The sequence below is a fragment of the Pelobates fuscus genome, chromosome 13, assembly GCF_036172605.1.
Source record: "Pelobates fuscus isolate aPelFus1 chromosome 13, aPelFus1.pri, whole genome shotgun sequence".
Taxonomy (NCBI): Eukaryota; Metazoa; Chordata; class Amphibia; order Anura; family Pelobatidae; genus Pelobates; species Pelobates fuscus.
The window spans coordinates 50,476,834-50,500,674 of record NC_086329.1 but is presented as its reverse complement, the minus strand read 5'-3'; the positions used below and the strand labels follow the sequence as shown (position 1 = coordinate 50,500,674).

Below are 23,841 nucleotides of genomic sequence, written 5' to 3'. Positions count from 1 at the left end.
CACTCCTAAAGCTTTATATGTGAAGACTGTGTTCCCTTTTTTCATTTACAAAAAGTGCAGATTTCAATAGATATTAGCACTTTTATAAATTAACATTGCTACGTCCCTACTGGTTGTCAATCAGGCATTTGATCATGTTACTACCTGGTTCTCTTGCTCAGTGTAGCAAAACCCAAAAGCCAGGTGTTTTCCTAATGCAACTCAATTTAAAGTCTTTACAAGACAGGTGCTTTGAGCAGCCTGTGATTGGACAGCCATAGAATGTCTGGGCGGGGTTAGAAGGGAAGGGTGTGCACAGGCGCCAGACAAGAGATTGACAGCTTTTCCAAGCTGTTCTTATATATACCCCAATAAAAAAAGTCTAATGAAATGCATGCATGTTTACATTGGAGTTATGATAATTATAATTATTTGTGCAGTAGAGTGTCCATTTAACCACTTAAGAATGCTGTTGCGATTATGGAGCCTGAGGGCACACCCCACCCTATTGCAAGGAGTTGAACAGTTTAACTTCTTTCTACTCCCCACTACAGCTTAATTATATAAGCCTGGCAATGCAGAGCTTTTCTCATTGGCTGAGAGTGATACACTGATTGTCTTTCTGCAATGCACGGTTTAGCTAAGGAGAACTCAAGGAAACTCCTGAGCCGGAGCGTCCGGCTCTATCTGAGTTGTAGTGGAGATAGTGAGAAGTGGCCTGTGGAACCCAAGTTCTAAAACAGTTTGATTTCTTACAATGTGTGTCAACACGGCCCCCCAGGCACCTTAGTAATTACTGCACACTGTGATAGTTATGGTGGTTCCTTTAGAAGATTAGGGATGTGAAGATTCACTAAATCGATGTCTGTAGTAACAAGATAATTGATTTGCAGATATTTAGGGTACGAAAGCTAAAATGGCAAAATCTCCAAACCAGCTCCAAACCCCTCAACTGTAAAATTTTGTCCTAAATGTTGTAATAAAGTTCTTAACCCAACACAAATTACTGCTTAGCTAAAACGGAACTGTCACCCCAATTTAGGCTTCAACACCCCTTATATTTATCAAACATGTCTTCTATTCTTCAACTGAGAGCTTCATCTTTGCTCCTTGTCAATCAATGTTATCAGCTCTGACCTTTTCTTTTATTAAACATATTATGTCAGGATGGAGAAGAGAAACAACTGGATTGTGACACCTTTGTTAAACATATACGGTACCTTTAAAACAAAACTGAGCATCACAGAAAAATTGAATACGCTTCATATAGGGTAAAGGTCTTACAGAATACAGTAATTTATAGAAAAAGTTACAGTTCCCCTTTTAGCAAACTCCGAAGAGTTAAAACCTAAAGTATATGATTAATTCTGTCCTCTGGAAGATATTAATCAATGACGAAAAACTCATCAGTTTGGAAAAATTGTTAACATTGCACAGATATTACACGGCGTTTGCATAAATATTTGCAAATATTTCTATAGCTTTGAGTGATTTACTATATATCAATGATGAATTTGGCTCAGAAGAGTTAAGCAAAGCGTGATATTTAGAAAACGTAAAAGTGTTTTGTAGTTTGTTGGCAGAAAATTAAAACACAAGAAAAGCAAAGAATGGAAATGTTTATCTACTTATTTTCAATGTAGAGTCAAAGGGGGTTTTAGTTCCAAATGTCGCACTCTTATGACAAACAAATAATTATAAATAATAATAATAAAAATAAAAAGCTTGTTCTTTAAAGCAATGCTCTAAGTATCATAACTAGTGCCAGGAGTGTATTGGTACCCTCCATTGTAAGGAGTCAAGCTGTTATGCAACAGTTTCACTTTTTACCTGGGGTCCTCTGGGCACCACTCCTCCCTTGTTACATCTTTACATTGACTATTAACAGACACCTATATTTTAATATTTTACTATGGAGAGATAGAAGTTCCTAAACTATCAGCTGATCACTCTCTGACAATTACCTCTGATACGCTCTGCATTGTCAGGCCCAGGCCAGATAGAGAGCTTCTGGTTCTCCATAGGGAAGTGCTGAAGATTGAGAATGGCACCCAGTAGACCCAAAGTTAATAAGTAAAACTGATCTAGAGCAATGGGGTGGGGGCGCTCTAGTCGTTAGAGTGCTTGGCGTGTTCCTTTAAGTTAATGCAACCACAATGTACTCTATAAGGTAGATAGTACTTGGAGGAAAGGAGAATATTGATCAATAAGGTAATTACATTCCTAATTATGAAGAGACGTTTTGCTTGACAAATAAATAATACAGTTCTTTAAAGTTACTTTAGATGGCCTCAAAAGTAGGAAAAAATATTTGTATTTCTTATCTTTACTCTTTCAACTCCACTATCCCTATATTTTTAGTTTTGTTGGAACAAAACTTTGAACACAAAGCTGTATTACTGCTTATGTCCCAAACATTGAAGCCAATGTACTAAGCTAAACTGTACTGAGCATGCCCTGCATTTACTCCATATGTCAATGGAAGCTACATTTAAGACCATTTTCAGCACTACACAACCTTATTGAGCATGGCCGTGATTCTTTAGTCAAGTGAATTGAAACTACACTGAAAAAAAAATGCAACTAGATGCCTGTTTAGTGTATGTACAAGTGATTCCCATTAATTTTTGTGGAAGAATGACGGTACCTGTTTGAGCCAAACAATTTATATAGTGGAATGTGCAGGGCCCTAGCCATAGCAGAGAAAGAACAATCCGACATTAGATGACCTGCCTCAAACCACTTCTTGTTTGAGGTAGACAATAATGGAGGAGACTAAGTGTCACCAAGTGTCACGGCGTCATTCTAATGCCCAATGTTGGATTGTACTCTGATCCTGCATCAAAATCGATGCGAGGCAAAAAGACTTAGTCATAGTCCCAACCTTACACCGGTCCTGCAACAATATTGATGCAAAGCAAAATGACTTAACTACAATACCGACCTCATATCAGTCCTACCATCAGTAATGACACACAAGTTCAGCGTCATTTTAGTATGGTAGATCAATAAGTTTGGTGTCACGCTGGTAATGTCAGATGCTATTTAAACTCATTCCACAGGAAGTCGAGGTGTAGTGGTGCCTGTATATCTGAGAGTGCATTCCCTGTGTTTATGGCTTGTTGGAGGGCACTGTGTACTCCTGACTTTGGCCTGTCTCTAGATTTTGTGCTCCTTGGCCCTGGCCTGTTCACGACTCCTCTGTTCTGTTTGTATATTCTTAGTGCTAGTCTGGATACTCTAAGGATCGGTACCGACTTCTGTGCTGTCTCTGCTTGGGTTTGCATACTAAAGATAGGTTAGCCTTGACGATACCAGTCTGTATTTTGGTGCAGGATACTCACCTGTATATGGATTATTTTCAATATATTTTTTTCTAAAGCAGTGTCTATTTAATGCAGCATTAATTATGTCATAAATATTCAGTTTCAAAATTGGGCACCATTTTTCTCATCAAGATATTCATGGGAGAGCTGTTGCATAACTAATTGATACAAAAGCCTGAATTAGGCTCACTTCTCCTCATACCTCCAAGTTCTCCCAATAAAGTTTCAGAACCAGTCAGGTAGCTTCTGAGAGGAGGACAGCTATGCCAATCTTCTGACGGGTAATTTTTAAATATACAGATATTTCTTAACTTGTAAAGAGTAGATAGTATTAACAAATGACAGACTGAACTGGAGAAAAGTCAAAAGTCAATTTTTAAAATCTTCTGTGAAAATGTATCTCTACATGACGTATTCTAATCTCCTAAATAATGCATAAGTAAATAGATATAATATACTAAGTGGTACAAATTGCATGTCTCTGTAACATCCCTAATGTTTCGGAAAAGCCCCATGTGATCTGAAGGGAGGGGAACTACATACATTGAATATCACACATTTTTTGATCAATCTAATTAACTGCATTACTTCATTTTTATTTCCATCACGCATCCCCAGAGGTGCAAAATTCAGCTGCTTTTTTTTTTTACTGTGGATTAGTGACTAATATCCCCAGATTAATTTATGAAAAATTGAGACAAAGTGGCTATTTGTAGCGTCAAGGGATTCATGGTTTTTAACTCTAGTAAAGTATAGGGTGCAGCTCTTCTGGGCTGATTTTAATGTTTCCTCTGTGAAAGGATTTTTAATTTCCCAAAGCCATTACCCCTTCAGAAATTGCAGAAGCAAATATTTATTGATTGTAAAGGACATTATAAAATAATATGAGGTAAGTGTAGAAATAAGTGAACCTCTGCTTTTAATATTTTCAGGATTTTTTTCTTTCACTAATTGCACTAGAGGATTGAATTAAGGCAGGTGGGGTTCCTACATTCAAAAAAGGTTCAAAATCATGACGTGGAATTTATAGACCTGTGAGCTTGACTTCCATGGCTGAGAAAGTATTAGAAGGGTTATTAAAGCACAATATTCAACAATTCATTGGGAAGAACATTATTAGATATAATCAACATGGCTTTATGAAACATAGGTTATGTCAAACTAACTAAATTGCGTTCTACGAAGATGTAGGTAGAAGTATAGATCAGGGTGTTGCAGTCGATGTTCCACAGAATATGTTCGTGTTCAGACAAAAAGAAATTGGTCTTGATGAAAAATCTTTTTCATCGGTAGAACAAAGATAGAGTTGTCATTTAATTTTCAACCTGGACAAAGTGGCAAATGGTGTCCCTCAGGGTCATGTTCTGGGATAACTTCTATCTAACATATTTATCAGTGATCTTGAAATAGGCATTGAAAGCCATGTTTCAGTGTTTACAGATGACACAAAATTCTGTACAGTAATGCAGGATATTACTTTCCTGTAAAGTAATACAGGATTGAAGCAAAATTGACGTTTGCTAGACACTTTTATTTCCCTTTATTGGCTGTCCGTACCCCCACTGTTATAAAACTTCCACCTTTCGTGTGTTTTCCTACTGTTATTTTGTGTGGTTCTTCTTTGTCTGTTCGGGAGACTTCATACGAACGGACTCCATTTGTCTCCCGGACATACACCCCTGTGCCCCATTAAAATGTTGACACCAACCACTTAAGTGCGAAACCGCAAGGGAAACAATTAATAAATATTCCTGTGGCAAACTCCCCTTTTTATTCGAGTTTGCCACGAACTCCTGGAGAAGCCTGCTTGCCAGCCTCCAGCCCACAGACTATGGGCCCTGCAGGGAAACATGTAAAAGACTACTAGATTTTTTTATTTATTATTTATTTGTTCCTGACTTTACTTTGGTGTAACCAGCAGAGAAGAGTTCCTGCTAGGACTAGGACTCCGCTACAAGGATATTACTTTATCTACTCAAATGTAGATAAATGGTAAGTTGTGCACTTGGGGATAAAAAATGCACAAGCAATTTACATCCTAAATGGCAGTGAATTGGGGATAACAACACACAAAAAGGATTTGGGAATTGTTATAGACAACAAACTAGGCAACAATGTGCAATATCAAACAGCAGTCGCTAAGGCCATTAAGGTATTGTCCTATATAAAAAGGGGCATTAATTCTCAGGATGAAAATATAATTTTGCCTCTTTATAAATCGCTGGTAAGACCACACCTTGAATATGCTGTGCAATTTTTGGCAAATGTTCTAAAGAAGGATATCATGGCACTAGAAAAAGTATATTGGCGCGCTACAAAATTAATAAAAGGAATGGAACATTTTAGTTATGAAGAAAGGTTAACAAATGTAAATCTGTTAAACTTAGAAAAACAGCACCTCTGAGGGGATATGATAGCATTATACAAACATATTCAGGGTCAATACAAACTGTTGTGTGGAAATCTATTCATAGACAGGACTATACATAGGACACAAGATCATGCATTTAGACTGGAAGAAATTATATTTAGTCTAAGCCAAAGGCAAGTTTTTTTTTGTTTTTTGTTTTTAACAGTACGAACAATATGCATATGGAATTATCTGCCTGAAGAGGTGGTTTCATCAGAGTCTGTACAGATGTTTGAACAGCAAAAACAGATGTAAAAGAGACTAAACTTGATGGATGCATGTCTTTTTTTCAGCCTATGTAACAGTGTAACTATGTAAGAAAACTGCACCATAAGCATGCCTCTTTAGCCACATCTCCACTCCTGAAAAAAGACTTCCTTATCAAATGTATGTACACAGATCAGTCATTGACATCAAGTGATCTGAACTACAAAGCAACCAGCATTGCAAGGAGTGGGCACCCAGTAAGGATATAGTAAGGATATCAATACCTATTTGTGGTTTATCTGACTGTCTACAGTCAGGTTGTGAATTAAAGTTATATTGGAGCCTGGAGTATCCCTTAAAGGCCATAGTAAATGTGATTCACAAAAATCTGGGTACAAAGAATATCCATCAATGGTCCTTGGCGACCCATTCTCCAATTTGAAATTTAGTTCAGTGACCTATTTCTCAAATATGGTAAACTACATTTTCCAAAGCTAAGTTTAATTCTTCTCAATGTCAGTGGCCCGTTTAATATAATCTCCCTATTCTTACCAACAGGGACCCAAAAAAATAAAAGGGTGATCCAATTTTGAGACCCAAATAAAGAGTTAAAGGAGAACTCTAATTTTTGAGGTCTTTGCATTTTTCTTTTGCCAGCCTGAGAGGCACAAGATCTAGGGAGGGAAGCACAGACTATGGTATAAGATTTTCTGTATCTTCTACCCAGTCTGACAGGATGTGCTCAAAAACACTTCCTGTCAGATCAGATAAAGGATTCAGAAGATCTACCGCTGTCCACCTGGCCATGTTACACAGGAAGGAGACCACAACAGGGGGGGGGGGGGAGGCAGAGAGACAAGGAGTGGCTTGGTAAGAGATACAGAGGATTGAGGGAAGAAGTAATAGATGCACAAAGAGGCTGAAGGGAAGTAAGAAACACACAGGGTGGTTGTAAGTGATGAACATGGTATACTAAAGCGGATAAGAAACAAAAAAGGGGGTGAGAAATTCAACCGGTGGGTTAAGAGATACAGATGTGAAGATGCATTTTTGGGGGGCAGCAAGGTGCTTCATCACCTGTGTATACAAAGATCCTTGCACAGCCGTGCTTGGAGGAGGGCAAGCTGGGGAACAGGTTAAAACTATAAAGCTTGAAATAGTTTTGTGGGCATCTTCTCTGTGGTGCAATGTTCTTCTACGTAGCCAAGTCTTCAACTTGTGGTTTAGTCACCATCACTAATGTACTCTCATGCATTGAGATGCTATAGGCGTATGGTAAGCATTACTGTGAAGATACCTGTCCTCATCAGGCATCGTGAGGGTTATCTAATGGGTGATGGCAACATGTGACAGTGAAACTCCACCATTTCCCACATTTAGCCAAAAAAAGTAGTCACTTCATTGTCTCATTCACATCTTCTGAGTGTGTGGGGAATTTCAATGAACTCTCAATGCACCTATGAGTTTTTCAAAAAGATTCCATCTTCCTAAAATTCTCAAAAATGTCCGAACTGCAGTAGTCTGGTAATTTATAAGACGTTAAATGCATGGCTTTGACTCAACTTCTTGAGAGTTTAAAACACTGAAATTTGACAGTACTTAATTCAGATTATATGTACATTATTAAAAACAGTAGCTTGTTTTTAAAGGAGAAATCTTCAATCCTTTGTTTCTCTGCTCCTTGCATGGAGTTAATATGCCCTGAAGTTAGAATATAGGTAAACTTCAGGGTATGCCACATTCGTCAGTTATAGTTAAGCATTCATGAAACACACAGTCCTTTATAACTCATCTTAGAATGTTTTCCTGCTTGCATGCAAAATGCAACAAAGAGCCAAATGATTTACGACATCCAGATGTCTGTGTTATTGCTTTGAGTTCTCTATTCCACAGTGTTTCTTTCCTTGACACAGATAGTGTGTGTGTGTAATGTGTACAGTACTGCGCGCAAATAAACGACATTTAGGAGGCCGAAATTCACTACTGAGCAGCAATGAAAAGGAGCTTCACGTACGTCTCCACAGAGTAATTACCTGGATTTTATTACTATGCTTAGAAAGGCTGATTTTACTGAAATGACTTGTGTAGCATACTCAGACAGGGTAGGCTTTTAGAACTTCTGTACACAGCATGCTAGTTGGTTTGCAGTATCCTCGGTTATTTCGGGTTGACTTATATAACCTTCACGGTCAGTTGTCCTTGGCTGCTTTGCATGATAATTCCAGAAATTCTTGGACTAGTTTACAGAGTATTCGCAGACAGGCCTGTTTTGTAAAGTGCTAGACACTGAACCTTCAAATAGTCCCAGATATGGCAAGTCTGAGTAGATTTCAGGATCTTGTTGTTTTGCACCATCCTGGGTTTGTTCCCTGCTGTTCCGCACACTGTGTCAATTATCTATAACCTATGTTCTGGGTGCATAAAAAGGACTCAAACCAATCTACAGGGGTTAGTAGCTATATAAATCCCTAATGCTGATGCACATCACCCTAATGGCTTATTCAGGACCTTCCTACTCTTGGTTTCCTTGACTCGGCCTGGCTTATCAAATCTGTAGGATTTCCTCTTCTATAGACATAACACAAAGTAAAAATAATGTTAAAAAATCTTAGGAATTGGCACTGCTTTTTTCACAAAACCTTACTCCAAGTTTTATCACTGTGAAGCTCTGTTAAACAAAACACACATTGTAAGCCTCTAAAAAATGGAAAACCTTTACCAGAGATTATGTGGGAGGTTCTTGAGCAATTTGGTGTCCCTTCAAGGTTTTTTTTCCAGGTTTAAAAAGTCTAAATAGATATCAAACAATAAAATATTTTTGCAATGGAAGTAAGGTCTTCAGCTATACCAATTAAAAACAGACCAAGACAAGGTTGCCCTCCATCGCCCTTTTTTGCACTTTATATTGAAACAGCTTGTTCACTCATGGGCAAGGCATGCCCAATTGGTGAACATAAAATAATGTATTTGTTCCCCTCTAAACCTGTCAACTCTGCTTCAGACTAATTTACACATTTTCTAATGATGGTTAGAGATACTGATCAAAGTGGGCAAAGCCAACAATTGAGATATATATATATATATATATATATAACAAGTTCGGGATGCTTCAGGCGAATTGACAAACTTTGCTGCCGTTGGTTGCTGAGACAGATTTGTGACATTTGGTGAAGACGCCACTCTAACTCCTTTATAAGAGATGTTTCTGAATGTTCGTAAGAGTTCTATGTATTTATAAAATGCTGCAGAGTCCATGTTTAGATGACAAAATAGATTTCAAGATTTTGGGAGACTGAGACCTTCGCAAGGTATTGACTGAAGAGACCGTGAGAGACATCTTCTATTAAAGAAAATGGATATAAGTGTGTAGCAAAGTGGTACTTGGACTCTGTCAGACTGGTCCATTATTATCCATATCTCTCTCCATTATGTTATCAAGAGTGAGGCCTTAAGTAAGCATACTTTTATTACTGGTGGGAGTACAAAAAAGAGGCTACATGTAATGATAATAATAAATAATATTATTATATTATTATTCCAAATATGGCTCTTATACATGCTGCACTGAACACAACCCAGCTAACACAACTGGTGTCTAGACTTTGCCAGAGAAAATTTGCACAGCTACAGGTTTATTAATATAAGGATCAGACTCCTGACTGAACTATGTTATTAAGAAAAATCCGTTCATTCATGACATGGAGAAGTGAACCGCTGACCTGATAGGAATACTTTCTGCTCATAATAAAATATGGCACCAATTTAAGGAGTATATATGTTTTATGGCCAATTCCATGAGTTCTCAAGATTACCTGTAAGGGATTAGAATTGGAAAACTAATTTATTTATGAAGGATTCATGAAAAAATGTAATTTTCCCATCATTCCAAGATTCATTTCCATGTTTATAAAATTTTGACATTTAACATTTTTTCCCTTTGTGGTCCCCCTTCTTCTGCTATTCTCTATTATCTGATTCACTTGTCTTTTCTTGTTGTATTATTTTTAAATGCATTTGACAATGGTTTTGCCTTGTTTTGGTGGTGTATCTGGGTTGATTGTTTCTAGTTTTTGTCTGGTCTTTAAAGCAGCTCTGTCACACCCCATCCAAAGTTAATATTTCATAAAGATAAAATCTTTATGAAATACTCACATTGACTGAGTTGTAATCTCAATGAAATTCTAATCCAGTCAAAAGGTATACTAAGACAAACTAATGACTACTTTGTCTTAGTTTTTTCCTATACATGACAAAGCTTGGTTAAGCCCTGTCAAGCCCTCAGTCATCAACAGCTGAGTAGAAAAAGGCTCTTTCTATGAAGATCTTGCAGGATCCTTCATAGACCTCATTCTTGTACTCTCACGCATGCACGAGAGTAGAGTCCTGGCCAGTAGCTGAAGAAAACTGTTAGGGAGAAGATGGCGGTGGCCACGACGGAAATTTCAAGTAGGTATTATTTACCTTTCCCTGTACCCCTCAGCCCCCACATTGACCGGGGATCAGTCAGCATCAGGAGTCTTGGAAATTTGTGCAAACTCTGACCCTAGGCGGTGACAGAACTGTTTAATATTTTACTAAAAATGTTTTTTTTTAGTGTGTGATATAAGGTAAAATAAATATAAAACCCAAGACACGAACCACTTAAGGATTTAACAATATGTGTCTATTTAAGATACTTGTATCATCCATGTATAAAATATGTATGTATGTTTGCAGAAAATTATTTCTTAAAATATATATTTGTAATTATACATATTCTGTTTTTATTAATTTACGTGTGCTCCATTTCTTAATAAAATTATTAATTTAAAAAATAAAAAAGGTGAATTACGATCCAAACAAAGGACATCCTCTCATAATTTGGGAAACTTGACAGAGATAAACAATAGTGTTAAAGGAACAGCTTTATTTTGGAGGCTCTGTTAGGGTAGCCATGCTTCTGTGATGAGAGTTATAGAGCTGGAGCTGCCTCAGGGAACATAGATGAAAACACAGTTGGACTAACAATGGAATGATTGATTATATTAAGAAGATACGCATAGTATACATAGTCTTTATTCAGCTCAGATCGCACAACTCCGTTTAAAGGAAAATTCATAATTTTCCATAATACGTAAAATAAAAGTATCATATCCTTATTTTGGGTTATTTTGTTATAGTTCAAAAACTCAATTTAGTATATCTCGAAGTTCCACAAAGTTCTTTCTTTGGAATCAACACTGTACAATAATGTTCACTGACTAGGCTGTGACAGGGTCAGGGACAATATGTATCTTAGTCTGAGCATAGGGTTAAGCTTTCTACATCTGTTACATAGCCCACAGCTGTACGGTAGTTCTGAAAGAACAGGGAGGTGCCTCACAAACACGCTGCACTTGGAACTTTTAGATGGAAACTTGCAAACTATCTGACTGTCTGTAAAGACAACGCTTCATTCAACACAGCATTAATTCTACCACAATTTCATTCTTTCTGTTTGTGTGTCTCTCTCTCTATATATATATATATATATTATATACATATATATATATATATATTTTAAAGGAGAAATAGTAGAAAAATGACAACCCCGACCCCCACAAACACATAACTTTTTTTTATTTTTTTTTATTAAGAATTTCTACACAACAAGTGGAACTAAAGAAAATTAGCTCCAAATTGATTCATTCATTATTTCATGTTGTTAAACTGCCCAATATATTTAAAATTTCAATATTTTTTTAGAAGTTATTAAACTTATAATGCAATGGAGTGAATTAAACTTTTCCAGATAATCCTTTGCAACATTTGGCATGCTGAGAATACACTTTTAATATTTGTCACAAAATCCCAAACCACAGCAAAATACATATATTTGTAGAAAGTACAACAACCCAGGCTATTTAACTAAAAGCATTTTGACACTTTCATTTAATTATTTAATTACCAACCTCAGATAAATCTGCTGGTTATATTGATTTATCTGTGTTTTTTTCCATGGTAACGTTCATAGACCACATGTGTCCTATTCATGTAAAGATTTGTATTATTTTACAGTATACCCCAAATCTATGCTTTTGTACCTAATCCAACCCTTAAGCCTACCTGAAAGGGATTTCCTTCTATTGACATCAGTACTGACATCAGCAGAGGGATTTCTCAGGTCACACGATACAGAACTCTCTGTACTGTGCAATTACAGCATGAGAGGGGGATCTCCCAATCACACAACTGTCTCTGCTGTGATCACTACTTGGTAGAAAGCCCAGCACTGATCACAATTGGTAGAGGGGTATGCAGGGTGACTTTTGGGTCCTGATGGTCTCCAGGGCTGCATACAGCTCTCACTTTGAGTGCTGCATACAGGTCATCTGTAAATCTCAGGCCACTTACTATGGTCCCAGCTGACAGAGGGGAGCCCCAGTTATCGACTCAATGATGCTGCCATCAGACTTTCTAGCTGAGGGAATCTAAATAGATTTAAAGGGCTGTATGTGGCATTCAGTTTTTGCTCGGTATATTGCTCTTCTGCCATTCTGGGATCACAAAATCTATCCCCAACTGAAAGATTCAAAGCATTCACTTTGCACATTACAGCTCTACAGCTCACAATTTATCTGTCAGACAGCATACCTTTCTTTTTGTTTACATGTATCACATGAGTCAAGCAGGGGCAGCAGAGAACACTTATTAAAGAACATTATTGCTTAAAGAGATATTTCTATAAGTTGTATTCTTCCAGTATATGTACTGCTATTGCTACCTTCAAATATCCACTTATTAACCTATTTGCCATATGTGTATGTAGCATTTAATTAACAAGCCAAAGTTTAACTTTTTCATATGACAACTAAAGTTTACTTAATAAAAACATAACAAATGTGCTTTAAAAATAGCGTAATTTGACATAATGATATCTTAATATATATCGGAAAAAAAATTAATTATCTTTTACCAAATAATAAAACTCGCCCAAATTGGATCAGGTAGTGATCTTTATGGGACACTGAGAAGACAATTGGTCTCTACTCTTAAATGCACTCCTTTTGCACATCTGCACCAATGCACATTGTTCTACCTTACAAATGCATTGGCTCACTCATTCAGTCCATACTTTTTAGATATTATATAAGATAATACAAACAGATAAAGATAGACAAATTCATCAATGCAATTCACCTTCCTGAATTAAAATTCTGGTTTAATGAGCATCTTTCAGTAGAACAAGTTACTGTATCTTAAAAACAAACATAACGGGCAAACCTCATATTTACTAAAGTTTTTATTTTACTCATTTAAACTTCTTTAAATCATGTCCATTTTGCCATCTTAACATGGACCAAACTTTACACTTTAACTTGACTTAAGTTTGACGGATATGGATCTACATCCCACCAAGGCAGCTCTAATCCTAGTGGTCTTTACCTTAAGAACGGAGGCTTTAAAAATCTCCAAAAGGGTTTTTATACCTGACCAGCGAGCTATTGCTCGATTTATAATTCACATAAACATGGTTCGGGAAGAATTGTAGGAAAGGAAGCTGAGGCCACAATTGGACAGCCGTACTCTAAAATGTTTTTTTTTTTTTTTTTTCGTTTCTGTAATGTCACATTTACATAGCAACAAGTCCACTTCTGTCTACATAACTAATTGTAACTTTTCTGTGCATGTTCCGCTCCAACTATTGTTCCATTGTGTAACCTTGCCGTTTGTTTATTGGTCTTGCTATATGCTAAAAGGTCATCTACAAAAACAGGTTGTAAATAAACCAAAGACTCTAAACATTATAAAACGGGACTCCAAAACACATCCTTCCAATACAAGAGCTTGCAACTTTCTAGTTAAAAAGAAGATACAAATGGGATTGTGGAAAACTGACAAGGAACTTACACATTTGGGGGTTTTATGTTATTGTTTTGGGTATTATTCCATAAGATGTGTAGCCTTCTCAATTCTCCACTATTCTCAGTTTAGTGACTAAACATCATAAACCATATTACTGGAAATGTGTTTGCTCAACGTCTGAGTGTGGTACAGTATGTGTCACACCCATTTGCCTCTCGAAATGTTCTGAAAAATAGGTTGCAACACATTAAAAGTGTAAGTGATATATTTGGTGATTCCAATAAAGTGCACCTTGCATAGGCAACCTCTTCAATGCATCAATTTTAGACTTTTGAAAATAGAATGAGTCACCCTTAATTATTTTTACAGTTGCTCCTTAAAAAAAAATAATGTCACTCTCCATTTCAACAGCACGTTGCTCTCTGTATAGATAAAAAAAAGTAAAAAGCTCAAAAAAAAAAAAAAAGAAGAAATGTGTGTGGTATGATTAAAATCAGATTAATGTATTCAAGCACACTTGGAAGAAAGAGGCTTATATCCCAAGTGTAATGTATCATTGTATAAAAGAAGGATTGTATTCACAAGCTTGCCAAGAAATAATCCAAAGAAAACATTGTTTTCCTCATAATATATTGCCATGCAAAATGGTCATGTATTTAACAGCAGTAAACCACTGAATATAATTCATTTCTATCCTTTAATTTTTTTTTCTGTTTTCTCTATAATTATTATTAAAATATTAACGTTTTAAAATTAAAATATTCAACTGTATTATATTAAAAAAAAAATTGGGTCAAAACTGACAAATAAGAAAAAAATCTTAGTCAGTTCTGTTTTAATTCTGGCTATTAAATTGGTCTTAAATTTCAAATGCACTTTGGATTCCCAGAAATTCTCACTTTATTGGACAGGACAATGTCAGGGTTTCAAATATTCACCCATCAGCTAGAACGCGGAGGTTTATTTAACCTGGAGATTTTGTTTACTCTCTCCAGCACTTTAGCATGATAAAATGTTTTTCCATTTATTATTAAAAAACATATCTATTACACAAATAAAACGTGATATCACTCTTACAAAACACTACATTGTCTATTTACATTTAAAAATTAAAGAGCAATACTGTACCTTTTTAAAGTCAGATCCACAAGGAAATGTTTGGAAGTTAGAATTCAACCTTTTCTCTTCCTCTCCCAGGTCAAATGTAAAATGCTGTCTGTATTACACACTCCTTTAGCACGGAGGAGGGATCAAACAGATGGGGTTGTGGTTTTAGGAAGCTGTAATGCAGTCAGTCATACAGTTTATTTTAACACATGCAGTGGATCCAAGAGCATTTTACACTCAAATTTTGTCCCAAATTTAGCCTGAGATCAAAACGGCATGTTCCCAAGCATGTTATTTTTAAAGTGTCCCTATCTATCATGATGAGTACTCGATTATGTGAAAATATATAGAATATTATCTATACATTGTGCTAGGAGCATTGTTTAGACCATGGTAGATCCCCAAATGTTTTAAAACTACAGCTTCCATGATGTTTGCTATTCTAAAGGCATGTGAAGCATCATGGGAGTTGTAGTTCTACAACATACAGGGATCGTCCTTTTGGGCACCCCAAGTGTAGACTTTGTAAAAAGCCTATATAAAATATATGCCAGAACCCTAAGCTGTTAATCTACTTTCTGCATACCTATGGCACACATCTGTATGTCAACAATTTAGAGACAAGAGAGAGTGGATAAACCCTTCTACAAGTGGTTCCCCTGCTCTCAATCACAGCAACTACAGATTAGAAAATGGGTTACTATAATTATATATAAAATGGCAATCACTGGCAATGACGCTGGTATGTTGGCATTACAGAACTTTACACTGCTTAAGGAAGTGTTCTCAAATTAGGACATAAAAAAAAGAGAACTTGGCACGATCAGATAAGTCTAGAGGCAGATTTAATAGAAATTACAATGGGAAGTTTCAGCTCACAAAGGGCTTTTCTCAAATCTAACTAACACACAATACAAACATTTATAGTGAAAAGGAGAGAGGTATAATCATATTCACATGTTGCTCGCCCCACAACGGAATGCTCAACGCAATAAGATGACCTAAACAGTTCACAGAAAATTGATGTAATTTTGCGAATGCCGGAAGTGTCAAGTGGTACCTTAACAGCAACACCAGTATGTGCCCCAAATAATGCATTACTGTAACACCCATAAAGTCTGATAAAGTGGCAATGTTGAAGCTGGGATGAGGTAAGTATTTAATTATCATCTCCTTAAGCAATAAAAACTATAATGTATCATTGATGATATATATAAATTTCCATTCTTTTATTTTTTATTAATTTTCTTATTTTTTTTGCATTTGGGGATTTTGTGCCTAAAGAGTCATGACTTTTTTTTAATGTTTTTTTTGTTTTGTTTGTTTTTAATTCTCCCTTGCTAGATATATACAAGTGATGAACGGGTACCTCTTAAATAGATTTACATAATAAAAGATGCAGCACAACAAAATTACTTTATTAAAGATTTATCATAGATTTTACAAAAGTTTTAAAGTTTCTCATTTTAAATACTTGTACGAATCTTTTGGTATGTAGGTAAACAAACATCTTATTTAACAGCTGTGAGATGGCACAAGATAACTTAGTGGTTAATGCTGCAATTTTTGGTGTTTGTTTGAAAGTCTCTCGTCAGCTTTTTGTTAATTATCAGTTCATAGCAATTTTCCTTGAATTAGGGATTATTAACTAGATTGAAAATTGGAATACTAATGGAGAGGACGCTCGATCATAGGTGGCAATGTGATGTACAGAGCAGGCACCTACCTACGGCACATTGCTTACATGGTTGCCATATGGCACGTAAACATGAAGGGAATCAACACAATAAAAGAAGAGAGTATATTGGGGGGCGGAGCCAGCGCTTGCAGGAGACGGACGCACACCGAGAACGCTCCGTACAATTATACTCACCAAACCGAGATTTCCACCATTCCGGACCCAGCAAATTAACCCCAAAGGCACCAGCTTGACACCTGAAATAATGGGGAAAAAGTCAACGAAACATCGAGCGAACCCGGGCTCGGGCACCCGCGATATCGGAGATTACCTCCGCACAACCTCGCTGCCAGATACAGCCAAGATGGCGCCGGCTGAGGCCTACATGCCAACGTCGTTGGACGATGACAGCGCTGCTGCCGACTCTCTCCCCCCCTTCCCGGCCACGTTCAGGGCCACAAACAGCCACTGAACTGGCAGAGTCTGCACCATCAACTAAAGCAACAAATAGTCACTATGGAGGACAGAGCCAGAGTCCACAATCTCAGAATCCGGGGGGTGCCAGAGGCGATCACAGGGGCGGAACTCCCCCACTACTGCCGGAGGTTGATCGCCACACTGCTCATGCCCAAACAGGCAAAGCTGGTGGCGGTGGACTCCTGCTTCCGTCTTAACAAGGCTTCCAATGCCGCTCACGAAGCGCCCAGAGACACCCTGCTAAAACTGACCCGTGACTCCGACCGTGGAGCAATAATGGGGGCGGTGAGAGGCTCATCTACAGTGTCGTTTGAGGGGGCACAGCTGATTTTCTTCCGGGATTTCTCTAGACACACACTTATCTGGCGACGTTCATTTGAGCCAATAACCCAGCTATTGCAGAAGCACTCCATCCCCTAAGAATTGGGCCCACGCCGAATCTTGGTCGAGAAAGTCGGTAAGCTGCACACACTGACAAGCCTCTCAGAAGCACCTACCTTTCTCCAATACCTAGGCATACCAGCGGAGCAAGCATGACAAACAGAACGCCCAACATTGACAGTTGCAGGGATCACCCCTTTCGTACCCAGAAGGGGGAGACGGGAGACGAACGCCTCACTCACCTGAGAGCAGGACTTACAGATACCCATGTTGGCAGTCCACACTGTTGGTGGACCGCAAGACTACCTGTTGCCAATAACGCTGATTTTATCCCCATACCCCTTCCCAATGACTAAACTGGCTCCGTAAGCTGATGGACTAGCCCCTGAGTTCTGTTATATCCCCCCCCCCACACACAACGCGCAATGGACTAGAGTTCATTATACCCTCCTTTAAGCACACCTATGCATGCGCGGCCCACTCCCATGGCCTTCCACCCAAACTATAGTGTACCAAGCAAAGTGTTACCACCCATGAAGGCTAGCAGGCTAATTTTATACCTCACAGAATGCCTCATTGAAGCTACTGACTACCAGCGTTACCGCATTAAAACCAAAGAGGCACTACAAGACCTAAGGCCAGATCCCTAGATAGAAGTAGACTACCACACCGCTCAAGTCCAAATTAGGGAATCCTAGTTACTAATACCCCCAAAAAAATAAGTGGAATAACGCAAAGAGACCCTGAGTAACCCGCTAATGTACCATGCTTGTAGTTGAAATGTTTTGATGTGTTTCATGTGTCATGCTTTTTTACAGCGATCGCTCGAAAAAAAGAAAAGAAAAAAAAAAAAAGAGAATATATTTAAAAGAAAAACTACCACAACAAGAGGACATAGTCTTAAGTTAGAGGGGCAAAGGTTTAAAAATAATATCCGGATGTATTACTTTATTGAGAGGGCAGTGGATGCATGGAATAGCATTTCAGCTGAAGTGGTAGAGGTTAATACAGTGAAGGAGTTAAAGCATGCGTGAGATAGGCATAAGGCTATCCTAGCTATAAGATAAGGCCAGGGACTAATGAAAGTATTTAGAAAACTGGGCAGACTAGATGGCCCGAATGGTTCTTATCTGCCATCACATTCTATGTTTCTATGTTAAACTGTAAGTTGTAAATGGCTGTGGTGCGGATGCAGAGGGAGTTGTAGTGAATTATTTGTGTTAAGAGTATGAATGGGTGTATGGGTGTGTGTCGGTGTGTATGAATCTTTGTGTTTGTTATTATTGTCTGTGTATGAATTTATAGTGTACATATGTTAGTATGTGTATAGAATTTCCCTAACAAAAGTGGGTTGTGTTTTGCAGTGGGAGACGTAAAAATATTTTTACAGTTTAGGGGGTGGGAAGTACCCAATTCCAGGATGCCATTTAACCTAGGTACACCTCTGACGCTGAAATTTATAAATATTAAATAAGTTACATTAAAATCTGCACATCAACAGAAGGGGAATAAAGACACATATGAAAATGAGAGGATTTTTATTATCCAGGGGTGACCTTGTATCACAGCTGTATATTACCTTATCCAATTTATACCAGGGTAAAGATTAAGTGTAGTAAGGTTTTAAATGAAGCAGGGATAGTTTGGAATAAATAGATATGAGTGGGTAAGTTTTAGTGTTCCGCTCTTAAAAAAAAAAAAAAAGTGATCTAAAAAAACTAAAATCGGGGTAATTGCCCTGGAAACCTGTGGAACCAGCAGGCATATTCCATTATTGGCATCTACTGTTTTACACTTTTGCACCACTTTTTATAATAAATCTCCTCCTTTGAGTATCCGCATTAACCCCTTCCCACCAAATGCTCCCCCGATATACACAGACTAAAATTTGTTTTGGGCTGTGAAGCTATGTAAAACATATTCTAGAACGCTTTATCCACTTAACATCCCCTCCACTCCAGAGCCTGTCTTTACTCGATGGAAACATTGATTTCACCTTCAGGACAATTGCGTTTTAAATACTGACATTTTTTTCAGTTATATATACATGTCAAAGTTATGGAACGTGGCAAAATTAAATTTTTGTTACTATACTAAATAAGTATCTGCAATCTTTCAAGATAATATACTGAATAATATTTAATGTATTTTATACGCAACCTTCAAGGGTTAAGTAATAAATAAAATATTTACATATTTAAAAATATTTTTGATATGGCTACACAGCAATCTAGAAAAATAGTGCTGTTATTTTATTCTTAAAGGGTGCTTCAACCATCTGTAACGGACCGTTTCGCTCAAAAGGGGATAAAAACCATTTAGGCGATAATCCCCTTTTCCATAGACCAGCAGCTACTGTAAGCACCAATTTCCCGAACTCCCAAACTGCACGGATTCACCAACTCTCGAACAGCAGACACACGAACCCTGGAAGTAGCCGAACAGGAAAAGCAATACGAACAGCTTACACTCCTGGCAGTCGGCCTACAGTCAAATTCCCCCCAAGAATGAGACAACACTTCAGCTTCAGGGTTAAGCAGGAACTCATTTACTCAGGGCTACCTGCCCAGTATTTATGCAGGTCTCCCACCTGGTGGACACTCCCCTAGGGGACCAAATGGAAGACTGTAACAAAGGACAGACATAAACCAATTACCGACACACAGCAGTAAACATTCCCACAATGCATCCTGGCTTACTCCCTTCTGCCCTGGAGATAATTGGAGAAGTAATCCAATTATCTCCCAGGCCAGAGACAAAACTCCATTACACATGTGGGGACCTAAATGCAGTATTATGTTTTAAAATATATAAAGTCACTTTTATTCCACCAAACACAGACATGTTACATATCCCCAGATAGCTCAGGTCTGGGTGCACATTATTAGGTGAATGGCACCCAGACCACACGAATACAGTTAAATCGCCATGGAGCCAAAGTCTTTAATCACACACATAGGCTCCATGGCATAGCTATCTGGGTTACTACAATTCACATGAAATAAACTACCGTATGAACGGCTGTTCGGCCACATCCCCACGAATAGGAACCAGGAGACGGACGGCTCAGCGGTGTTCGTGCAAATAAGTGTCCGTTTACAGTTCCATAAGTTAGGTGCCGAACACCGCTGGCCGTACGGTACTTGTAAAATGGCCGCTGCCACGTGTTCGGTCGACGAACAAAGACCACCCTGCCTTCGTCAATTAAGCTGCGGTTAACCGCAGCTTCAGGGTGGTCAATTGGCGGCACACTCCAGCTCCCAGGTGGTCCCGCATTCGTTAGTTTGTTCGGTAGATAAAATCTACCGAACACCCCGGCAGAAAAGGCACGATTAAGCCTTTCTGCAGGGAAAATAAGCTTTTTAAAGTCTGGTCCATAGTCCAAAGGAAGCAGGCGAGCAACCAGGCTTCTCCAGTTCACAGTGGCGAAGTTGGTTTCGCCACACCATCTTTGTCACTTTCCATTAATGCCGAATTCAAGGGAAATGTGCACATTTATAAAGAGAGAAGGTTGCACCCTCCCAGGTGCCAATCAGCCAGGAGGATGCTCTTGTTTTTTGTCTTGACCCAAGGAGACGACTATGCATCTCATAGAGATTGGATCCTATGCTTCCATATGGGAGGCACAGTGGGATGGTTACCACAAATGAACTCTGTATCCCAATGCATTTCTTTGAGAAGCACTGCATTGGCTGGGAGATGATCAATAATGTTAAACATCCAGTGGAGGAGCGGAGTTGCAGTGAGGTACTGTCTCATCGCTAGATTAGAGATAAGTTAACTCTTTATTTACAGGTATTGGTGAGTGAAAGGGGGTCCAAGAGACTCCCCAACACTCTAGTGTTATAAATACTTGTATTTGTTTAAAATGCTGGAGTGTTCCTTTACAGAGACACTCCAGGGACCAAAATATCATAAAGTAGTTGTTTTGGTGCAAAAAAAGCGAGATACGGCAATATTTAAGTTTGTCAGCCCGAATGATTCTAGGGGCTGTAGTAGCTGTCAATCAGACAATCAATCTCTCAATCAGATAGCCACTAGAGGCACTTTCTCACTGAAAACATTCTAATATTGTTTGATGTAGTTAAAAGTTAATGCTTCTCATAAAGAATCATTGGATTCAATGATTCTGTATGAGACACATCCAAATGGGATAGTGTGGGGTTGTGCTTCTCTAAAAAGCATTGTACTGCACTGAGATCATCAGTAATGATGCTCAGAAGATAAGGACCAGCTGCAGAAGCGAGACCTGGATGGCTATGCATAAAAGCTGAGTTTTACCCTTTTTTTTTTATTTAATGGGGACCCCAATAATCTAATGGGGGGACATAAACCACTTTTCTAAATAAATCAAAACATACAAAGCAAATTAAATCATATTTCATATAAACGTTAATAATTTTGTTAAATGTCCTCAGTGATGAACTCATTAACGAGGGGGTTAAGTCTAGAAAACTACTTTACAATAACTTTTAATATGCATCAAGTTCTATATGTTTTTAGATTTTTTTAAAGTAACTATTTCTATGACTAGTCTATTTTTCTAAGCATCCATGGATTCTAAATTTTCTGAAAGCAGTTTTTTTTTCTTGAGCTATTAAATACTCTTTCCCCAGTAGCAATTTATCCCATGAAAGGTATTTTGTTTCCATCTTGACATATATTCACCTTCTTTAAGGAATGCTCAGAACAAGGGTCTTGTTTCTCAGAAAATCTGGAACAAATTAGGGAGGGTTGTTGAAGAATAAAAGGGCTGACGTGTCAAGGGACTTATTTCTAAGATGTATTTTCAGGACAAACGCATAAAAATGTTGACATTTTAAAGTATGTCTTGAATGGCATGTACTAATTTAACTTGGGATATTTTACATTTGTACATTAATTATTTTTATATAGTGCCAAAGTATAGTAGTAGTAGTAGTAGTGGTTATTATAAATATAATTGTAGATACATTGAAGAATATATTTTTGTGGATTTTGTTGGTAGATTTAATACTTTTCATTTTGGGGTTCTATTGTAGAAGGGAGCTCAAACCTTCTGTTTTTTGTTGTTGTTTTTTTTAATGAGAAAGTGATACAAATTTTTATTTCTCTTGTCCGTTATATCTCTTGTACCTTTTTCACTGCATGTATTGTTATGTTCTCTTCAATACTGCACAGATTTTTGCAACTCTCCCAAGTCTGCATATGTTTTTTATCCTCCTTCCCATATTGTATTTATTTGCTTTTACTAATGCTACTTGTATTCTTACGGTTTCCCCCATTTATTGTATTCATTTTCTAACCCTCCCACAATGCAAGGGTTTCTGAACTGCAGCAAATTAAAATCTATGGGCAAGGACAGATGGGCAAAATTAAGGACCTAGGTCCTTTCAAGGCCGATGTACCCCTACCCCCTTTATTAGTGTTTTTTGTTTTAAAACCTCTCCTTTTTTTAGTCCTTTGCCCTGCTTTAATATCTACATAATTCTTCCTTCTCCTCTCTCCTATTTTTTAGTTATTTTTTATTAAGTAAATTTCTCCCTTCTCCTATTTTTGTTGTCTTCCTATTGCTTTCTCTCTTTGGTATCCATTGCCCCTTCATTTGTGTCAAGCTTGAGGTCTACTTGTTGTGGAAGTCTAACAACCCATGTGAGAAGTCAAGTCAAGTAAGCCCTTATATTAGTCGAAATGCGTCGTAGAATCGGAATTGCTTTGAGCCGACTACTGCATTTTATTAGAGCAGAACACAGGTTTATTTTAAATGTGTTTGTTTGATCAATTTTGTATACTGTTATTCAAACAGCATAAATGGTCCATTGATGAGGCACCTTTTCTCTATTCTATGGAGTTTTTCAGGCTGGAGATTTAGCGGTTTGTATAACGTTAATTACACAAAGGCATTTTCCATTAACTTTTGGGATCTAGCGCAAGTGAATAGACATCTCTATAACATATGTGCTTGATATCTTTTCAAGAGATAATATCCTATTTGGTATCTTGACTGCACTTTACAAGCTGTACATTTAATTTTTTGTTTTCATTTGACGTTTGGGTTTCTTCTAAACTACAAGTAGATTTTACAAATGGAATTACACTCCTGTTATTCAGTTCAGGCCAGCACAGGCCAAACAGTACATTGGAAGAGAAGAAACAGAAGCATTGTTTCTGTTTTTCCTTGTCTCTCAATCCTCTCTGTATGCTGGCTGACATGCAAAGGGCAGGGCTTTTGATAATGACAGACAATTAGGTAATCTTGCATACATGACATGTATTTCTTGAATAGGCTGTCAATGTCTCACCTGCCTTCGAGGCAGTGCCTACACACCATGGTCCTCTGTCCACACCAAGGGCCATGCCTGCCCATCACCATGATTGCATCCTGTGTGGTCCCCTACAGCCTTCTGCACAGGTTCGGTCATCATGGCTTTCAGAACACTGAGCGCTGTAGGGTTCTAGTGCTTGGTGTCTTG

General features: G+C 37.8%; 1 protein-coding gene across 2 annotated transcripts in view; it reads right to left on the bottom strand.

The window, feature by feature from the left end:
* The window catches only part of LOC134583459 (B2 bradykinin receptor-like), a 47,199-nt gene extending 32,249 nt beyond the window's left edge, over window positions 1–14,950 (bottom strand). The window contains exon 1 of one of the 2 annotated variants that reach the window (XM_063440384.1): window positions 14,862–14,950. The gene's annotated coding sequence lies outside the window, so the exon portion shown is untranslated. The remainder of the gene's footprint in view (window positions 1–14,861) is intronic. The other variant, XM_063440385.1, reaches the window with a different exon arrangement.
* Window positions 14,951–23,841: the final 8,891 nt, after the last annotated feature.